The following is an 8,663-nucleotide window of genomic DNA, read 5'->3' as shown; positions in this document are numbered from 1 at the left end:
TGAAAAGGAAGCGGTGTGTGGCTTCCTGTAGCTCAAACTGGGGACTCATTCCAAGAGGGCGGGGCTGGGAGCCAGGGAAAGCTGTGGGGGGAAGGCCATGAGTCATGGAGGAATCCTCAGGTCTCACTTCAGAACGGGGAGGGATCTGGGGCCTGTGGTATCATACAGCAGAAAGGGCCCAGAGAGGCTCAAGTCTACAGGGGTCACACAGCAGCCAAGTGGACCCATGTGGGAATCCAGCCTCAGCCTCTGTTGCCGCCAGCTGTGGAGCTGCTCTCCACACTTGTACCTAGGCCCCATGGGGGACCCAGGCTCCTCTGGGCCAACTCTTCTGACTGCTGCCCCCATCACTGCCACCCAGGGCTGCTGGCAGATCCCTCAGGTCCCTGGCCACACCCCCAAGCCTACGGCTCTGCCACAGAGTGGACCTTTCCTGGCTGTCCGGTGGCCACTCAGGGAGCCCTCCACACAGGAGCCTTAGCATCCACCCGTGACCTGACATGCCTCTGTGACTGAGGTTGCAGGAGGAGCACCAGGCCAGCAGGTGACGGGTGGGGCTGGGTCCCTGCTCTGGCTCAGGACTTGTGGGGAGCCAAGAGTCTGAGCCCAGAGGGCTGGCTGGGCAGGGGCCTGCAAGGTGGGACACATCCATTCACTATGCATCTGGGACAGTCACTAAGTGTCCTCACCTGACACCCACCTACCACCTTACTCACCCCCCTGGACCCTGCCCTCTCCCACCTTGGGCCATTCGTGGGCCCCAGAGTGGCACAGAGCCCCTTGGCCCAACACCTTGAGGACTGACCCTACAGCGTGCCCACCCCAGGCTCTGGCCTGAATGAGCTTCTTGCTCTTGCTCCGGCCTGAAGACGGCCCCTCACGAGCCCTGCCCTGCCTTCCCATCTCCCACTCAGCCCACCTTGCTCTTCTCCATGGACTCGGCATCCAGGAGTGCACCCCATCTCCAGCAGCCCACACACACCCCATAGGGCATAGGGGAGGGGTCAGGAGGCCCAAGACAAAAAACTCAGGTGAGCGTTAGGAGGTGTGGGTGCCTACTGAGCAGCCTCAGGCCCAGCCCTGCCTGCCCTTCCAGATGACGGACAGGTCCAAAGGCTGTCCAAGGGCCTGGCGCACCCATGGAGCTCCATGCAATGGTTGAGGGAGGCATAGGCCAGTCTTGAAGGGCTGCAGAGCCAGGCTGGGAGCCACTGGAAGTTCAAGAGGGAGAGCAACAAGGTCTGAATGTTTAAAAAGTCCCCACATCAATGTGGAGACGAGAGGAGGCTGCACAGGGGTTGGAGAAGAGGTGGCCTGGCAGGAGGTGGGTGGGCTGGCAGGGAGATGGTGACAGGGAGGGCAACAAAAGTTAGCTGGGGGAAGGAGACCTCAGCAGGGCAGAACCTCATCCTCCTCCCCAGGGATGTCCGATGCCGCTCTGTAGGGTCTGAACGGAAGTTTCTGAAGTAATAAGCCCATGAGGCCCACTCACCCAGAAGCATTCAGACTGGGCACCCTGCAACAGGGCTGTGGCTTCCCCCTCAGACTGGGTGCCCCCCCCCAGGTGGAGGTAGGCCTCTCCTCTCAGATTGGATTGCCTCTAGGACAGGGTTTGGTCTCTTCCTACAACCAGGGACCCCCCAATCCCCACCCACACCCCAGGACCGGGCTGTGTCTCCCCACTCAGTCTGAGTACCCCAAGGTCAGGGCTGAGCCTCTCTCAGGCAGGGTGCCCCCCAAGGCAGAGGTGTGCCTCTCCTCTGCCCTACTGGGTCACCCCAAGACAGGGCTGTCGCCCCCATTAGACTTGTCACCACCTTGCCTTTAGATGGAACTCCCCTCCAGATAGGGCTGTCCTTCTCCTTTGAACTAATGCCCCCAGGACATACTGGGTACCCCCATCTCAGGTTTGGTGTCCCCAGGCCAGGGCCAGGTCTCCCACACCAGCTGGATGCCTCTAAGAGGAGGACTGCCCTCCCCTGAGGATATCTGCACCCAGGGCAGTTCCAGGCCTCCCCCTTTAGACTAGGCATCAATTTTCCTCTCAGTCTGGATGTCCAGGACAGGACTGGCCCTCTCACCTCAGTCCAAGTCCCCTAGGCTAGGACCAGTTCTCCCCTTAGACTAGGAGCCCCCAGGCCAGGGCTGGCCTCCACTCAGAGAGGCCTCAGAGCCCCACCTGGGCCATCCAGGTATTGGCAGCGGAAGTGGAGCCCTCAGCAGGCCTGGCAGGCAGGCAGGACCCTGTTTGCCTTGAGCAGGAGCTGGATCCAGGTGGTCACTTCTCCCTTCAAGGCCCCACAGCAAAGCCAAGCCACAGGGAACACATAAACATTAGCAGAGCTGGGCAGGGTGGTCAGCAGGGAGGAGGGCACCTAGAGACCCCAACTCCTCAGCCCCCTTGGCTATGGGATCCGACACCTTGCAGGCTGCCCCAGACTCCAAGGCAGGCCAGTACAGTGGCCAGTTTCTGCTCCCACCTGTCTTGAGCACGTGGACAGCCCCATCCCTCGCTGGCCTGTCTCCCTCAGCCCAGGCTGTGAGAAGGATCGCTGAAGGCCCTTGGACCTCCTGGGGGTGCTCGTCCAGCCCTGGAACACAGGCCTAGCCTCAAGGGGAAGCTGAGTGGATGCAAAGCTCCCAGCTCAGAATAGGGTCAAGCTCTGCCACCCCTCACCTGCCAGTCCCTGTCGAGAGCAAGGACTGAGCTGGGCCCCAAGTGCCTGGAGTGGGCAGGCTCTGAGGGGCCACAATCTTCAGCCCTCACCCTGGGAGGTGGCCAGAAGGGGTGTGGACAGACAGGAAAGGGGGCTGAGTTCTCTGGAGGTTCAAGAGGGACATGGCCCTGCCCCTCCCTCTTTGGGGTCTGGGAGGACACAGTCCTGCTCTGGGGGTCTGAGGGAACATGGACCCGTCCTGGGGATCTGAGAGTGCATTGTCTCTGCGTGGATTGCTGGAAAAGCTGTCTGGCTGCAGGGACCTGATGGGGGGAGCTGGGGTGAGGGGGTACAACTCCCTGTCCCTGGTTCCTCCTCAGCCAACTCCAGGAGAATGATCCCAGCCCGAGGCTGCCATGGCCAACTGAAACAAACCTTGCCTGAGGGACTGGTCCCACTGGCTGGGAGGGACAGAGGAGGAAGGTACTCTAGAGCTAGGCAGGGGCCTGAGCCCTGGCTGGCTCCAGGTGTGTGCTGTGTGGCTCTGGGCAAGCCACCTTCCCTCTCTGAGCCTCAACTTCTCCTCACAGGTCAAGCCCCTGCTCAGGCTTCACGACCTGAGCGGACTCAGGATACTACCTTGCTCCCCAACAGGCTGCCAGGCCTGGACAAGGATAGGGACAGGACCCCTATCCTTCCCTCAGGCAGGCGCGAGAGCCTAAGGACCTCCCTCTGTGACCGGCTGTTTCCCTCTTCAGTGCCACGGGCATGCAGGCAATGGAGGTGAGGGTGGATTCTTCTTGCTCCAGTGTTTTTAGCAGGCAGGGCAGGAGCAGCCTTGGCATGGTCCGCACACTGGCCCTTGCCCAGAGGCCACAGTCAGACAACCTGTCCACAACAAACTCATGTCCATACCTCAGCAAGGGAGTGGGGCGTGTTGGGTGTCATTCTCCACGTGCGAGCATTTTTATGCGTGTGCTGCTTGTGTATTTCTTTGTATTTGTGCACACGAGTGTCTGTCCATGTGCCTATGTGTGTCTGTGCTTGTGTACGTGTGTGTGTGTGTGGCCATGTGTGTTTCTATGTGTGTGTGTGTCTGGATATGCCTGTATGTCCATTTGTATGTGTCTGTGTCTTCTGGCATGTCTATGCATGTATGGTTGTAGGTTTGTGTACCAGTGTGTCTATGTGTGTATTTTTGTGTGTGTCTGTGTGCATTTATGTCTATTTGTGTATTTCTGTATGTGTGTCTATTTGTGTGTGTATATCTGTCTATTTGTATATGTGTCTGTTATGTCTGTGTATGTGTGTGTGTGTCTATGTTTCTATGCTGGTGTGCGTATGTCTATCTGTGTGTATTTATATGTATTGTGTATGTCTGTGTATGTGTATTTGTGTAAATCTGTGTGTCTATGTCTATTTGTGTATGTCTGTGTATTTATATGTATGTGTCTGTGTGTATGTCTATTTGCATGTGCATTTGTTGTCTATGTGTATTTGTGTCTATTTGTATGTGTCTGTGTATTTGTGTATGTCTCTGTGTGTGTCTATTTGTGTCTTTGTGTATGTCTGTGTGTGTGTGTCTATTTGTATGTGTGTGTATGTGTGTATGTCTCTCTGTGTGTCTATTTGTGTGTGTCTGTGTATTTGTGTATGTCTCTGTGTGTGTGTCTATTTGTATGTGTCTGTGTGTTTATGTGTGTATGTCTGTGTGTGTGTGTGTGTGTCTATTTGTGTGTGTGTGTGGACTCGTGGTCTGAGAACGCCGCCTGTGGGTGGAATTTGGCTCATAGACATGTTTGGCTTGGCACCTACAGTATTTTCAACATCCTGAGCCAACATTTAAAAATCAGGATATTTCACATAAAAATTCAGCTTTCCAACTTCTCTTAAAAATTCAGAAGCCCTGGCAGCCCTGGGCCTGCGTTCCCATGAGGCCATGCTCCTCCCGAACTGCGCAGGGCTGGCCTCCTCTGTGCACCCTCCATAGCCTCGCCCACTTGTCTTGCCCAGCAGTGTCTTGAGGATGGCTGTTTGTGAACCCAGTGTGTGGTCACAACTAAGTGTGAGCCTGGCTGTCAGGGAATATGTGCATGAGTGGGGTGTGTGTGCATGTGTGTGAATGTGTGTGTGCATGTGCAAAGCAACTCTGTGTATGAGGCAAACCTGTGTGTGTGTGGTGCGTGTGAATGCCTGAATGTGCGCGTGCATGTGTGAAGAGTCTGCATGGGGGAACACGTGTGTAAAGGCATGGATGTGCACGTGTGTGTGCAGGGGAGTGGCCATATTTGTGGCTGTGTGGAGTGTGTGGGCCACAGCGGGCTGGCATGCTCTGCACAGGGGCCTCTTCCGGTCTTTGAGGGGGAATTGGATTCCCGGCTTCTGGCTGGGCCGCCTTGCGGGATTTATTTCTGTCTCAGTGCCCGCTGGAGGCCTGAGTAATGGGAACATTTAAAGAAAACCAGTAAATACATACAGAAGAGGCAGGCTAGCTGGGAAACTCAGCCCAGACACCCCTGCCCAGCCCACAGCTGCCAGAGCCCCTGGGGGCAGGCCTGAGCCCAGGGAGAAAGGAGCTCCAGCATGCGGCAGCACCCCCTCACTCTGTGGGGTGCCCACTGCTACCCATGCATGCCCCCACCACCTGGATGGATGGTCCCTGGGTCAACACTGGGCATCTTGAGAGCTTCCTTGGCTCTGAGCAGCAGATGTTCAGGAGATTCAGGGGATGCCAGCTCAGGCCTGGCCGGGGGCCAAGAGGACCTGACCCTCCAGGGGTGCCCTTTCCCAGCCAGGCTACAGGCATTCTGCCCACACACACCCTCTGCACATGCTGACACACCCACAGTTCAAGGAGGGGAGAGGCTGTGCTGACCTGGCAGGGCTGGGTGGGCACTCGATACCCCACCCGGACCTCACACACCCAGCAGTGCCTTGGAACCTCGTCTCCCAGGACACGGCCTCTGCTGTTCTGGGTCTCAGGCTGAATGGACCCCGCTCTCTGGATCGTCTCTGATGAGCAGTCACTTACAAATGACATAAACCCCACAGGAAAGGATAGGCGTGCGTCATGCGGTGGGGTGACCTGCTTTACAGAAGACCCGCTGCTGGCAGGAGCCTTTGGACCAACGCGCCCTGTCAGGGACCCCATCGGGGATCTCCTGCTGCCCCCCAGTGGCCATGGGAGGACATGAGGCAATAAAAGTCACAGCTGCATGGAGCTGCTCATTCGCGCCTCTGAGTGGACTCTGAGGGCCCCACGTGGTTCCCAGCCAGACAGTTAGGGGAAAGCGAGGCCTTTCAACTGGTCTGAGGGAAGGGGCTTGGATCCCAGCACAGATCTGGAGACTACCTGGAAGGTCAGCTCCTCGAAGGCAGAACCGTCACAGTCACAGCTGCATCCCCGGATGCAGTGCCCAGCATGACATGGGTCCTCGGGAAGCATGCTGCACTAATGGCCCACTCCCCAGGCTCCTGGGGAGTGGGCAGCACTGTAGCAAGCCCTGGGCCCAGCTTAGAGCCCCATGGAGAGGCCGCCTGAAGGTGAGCGGGCATCTCACATGTTGAAGCCTCCAAGGCAGCGAGGGGCTTGGGCTTGAGGCTGGACAGTAGTTTTCCCTTGTGACTTTAGGGGTTGTGCTTATCTCTGATCCCAAGCCCATAGTTCCTCACTGTGGTTACAAGGCCCTGTCCTGGCTGGTGACCTGCCTGGTCCCTGACTCTGCAAGTCCAGGTGGGACTTCCTCCCAGCCCTCTTGCTGCCTCCCCAGCAAGTCAGAACCGAGAGGCCCTGCACCTGGGTCTCTGGTCAGCAGGCCTTGTTCTCCTGTCCTCTTCTGGGGAAGGGGCATCCGTGCTGCTGTGGAATATCCCAGGCCTGACACCTCTCCCAAGATGAAGAGGCTGGGTGTCCTAGAGAACCCTAAGATGGAGGGACCTGAACACTGCGAGGTTGGTCAGGGCTGTCTTGGAGAAGTGCCTGGGCAGTGATGGACCAGGCAGTGGCAGGCATACGAGGGCTCCAACCACAGTGCTGGGCACTGGCCCCTGGCCCTCGCTGGCCCATCTTAAGCCTGAAGAGCTTATGACAAAGGGGCTGCCAGGGCCTCAGGGCACCCTCCCCACCTAGTCCTCCAACCAAGGCCAGGGCTGAGCCTTTTTTTCTTTACCAAATTCTCAGGGGATTATGAACCGCTGAGACTAACTCTGAACTATCCTCAGCTGGACGAAGACTGTGGTCCAGACCCCAGAATGTTTGTTTTAAATGGAGAAAGCATACTTTAAAGAAACACACATTTTAGTAACATGTTTTACCAGTTTCTTTGCTCACCACCTGTATTTTTTAAACCTTTTTATTTTGAAATACGGATTCATAGGCAGTTTTGTTTTTGTTTTTTTGATACAGAGTCTTACCCTGTTGCCCAGGCTGGAGTGCAGGGGCACAATCTCGGCTCACTGCAACCTCTGCCATCAGGATTAAAGTGATTCTCGGGCCTCAGCCTCCCAAGTAGCTGGGATTACAGGTGTGCGCCACTATGTCCAGCTAATTTTTGTTTTTTTTAATAGAGATGGAGTTTCACCACGTGGGCCGGGCTGGTCTTGAACTTCCGACCTCAGGTGATCCGCCCACCTCAGCCTCCCAAAGTGCTGGGATTACACGCGTGAGCCACCGCACCCGGTTGATAGGAAGTTTAAAAGTACAGAGAGGTCCTGTGTAACATTCACCCAGCTTCCACCTGGTTGCATCTTCCATAGCTGTAGTACAATATCAAAACCAGGAATCTGACATTGGTGCAGTGTGTATAGTTCTATTCCATTTCATCAGGTGCATAGATACAGGTAACTGCCACCACAATCAAGATACACAGAGCTATCCCATCACAACCATTCCAGAGATCTCCTTGGAGCCACCCCCTTTAGAGTCACCTGTCCCCACCAGCGCTAACCCCTGGCAACCACTAATCTGTTCCGCATCTCTATAATTCTGTCACTGTCAGAATGTTACAGAAGTGGAACCATACAGTATGTGACCATTTGATACCTACTGTTTTCACTCACCATAATGCCCTTGAGATCCATCCAAGCTGTGGCAGGTGTCAGTCCTTGGTCCTGTTTTATTGCTGAGTTGCATTCCATGGTACAGATGAACCTGAGCTTAACCTGTCCCCTATTGACAAGACCTTTTCCCTAGCTTTTGGCAACCTACAAATAAAGCTGCTATGAACATCTGTATATGCATTTTTGTGTAAACATTCGTTTTTATTTCTGTGGGATAAATGCCCCGGAGCATGACTACTGGGCTATATGATAAGTGTATGTAAAGTTTTTAAAGAAATGGCCTGGTACCAAAACAGAAATATAGATCAATGGAACAGAACAGAGCCCTCAGAAATAATGCCGCATATCTACAACCATCTGATCTTTGACAAACCTGACAAAAACAAGCAATGGGGAAAGGATTCCCTATTTAATGAACAGTGCTGGGAAAACTGGCTAGCCATATGGAGAAAGCTGAAACTAGATCCCTTCCTTACACCTTATACAAAAATTAATTCAAGATGGATTAAAGACTTACATGTTAGACCTAAAACCATAAAAACCCTAGAAGAAAACCTAGGCAATACCATTCAGGACATAGGCATGGGCAAGGACTTCATGTCTAAAACACTGAAATCAATGGCAACAAAAGCCAAAATTGACAAATGGGATCTAATTAAACTAAAGAGCTTCTGCACATCAAAAGAAACTACCATCAGAGTGAATAGGCAACCCACACAATGGGAGAAAATTTTCGCAACCTACTCATCTGACAAAGGGCTAATATCCAGAATCTACAATGAACTCAAACAAATTTACAAGAAAAAAACAACCCCATCAAAAAGTGGGTGAAGGATATGAACAGACACTTCTCAAAAGAAGACATTTATGCAGCCAAAAAACACATGCAAAAATGCTCATCATCACTGGCCATCAGAGAAATGCAAATCAAAACCACAATGAGATACC

The sequence above is a fragment of the Hylobates moloch genome, unplaced genomic scaffold (genome assembly GCF_009828535.3).
Source record: "Hylobates moloch isolate HMO894 unplaced genomic scaffold, HMol_V3 SCAFFOLD_8, whole genome shotgun sequence".
Taxonomy (NCBI): Eukaryota; Metazoa; Chordata; class Mammalia; order Primates; family Hylobatidae; genus Hylobates; species Hylobates moloch.
Note: the sequence above shows the minus strand (reverse complement) of the source record.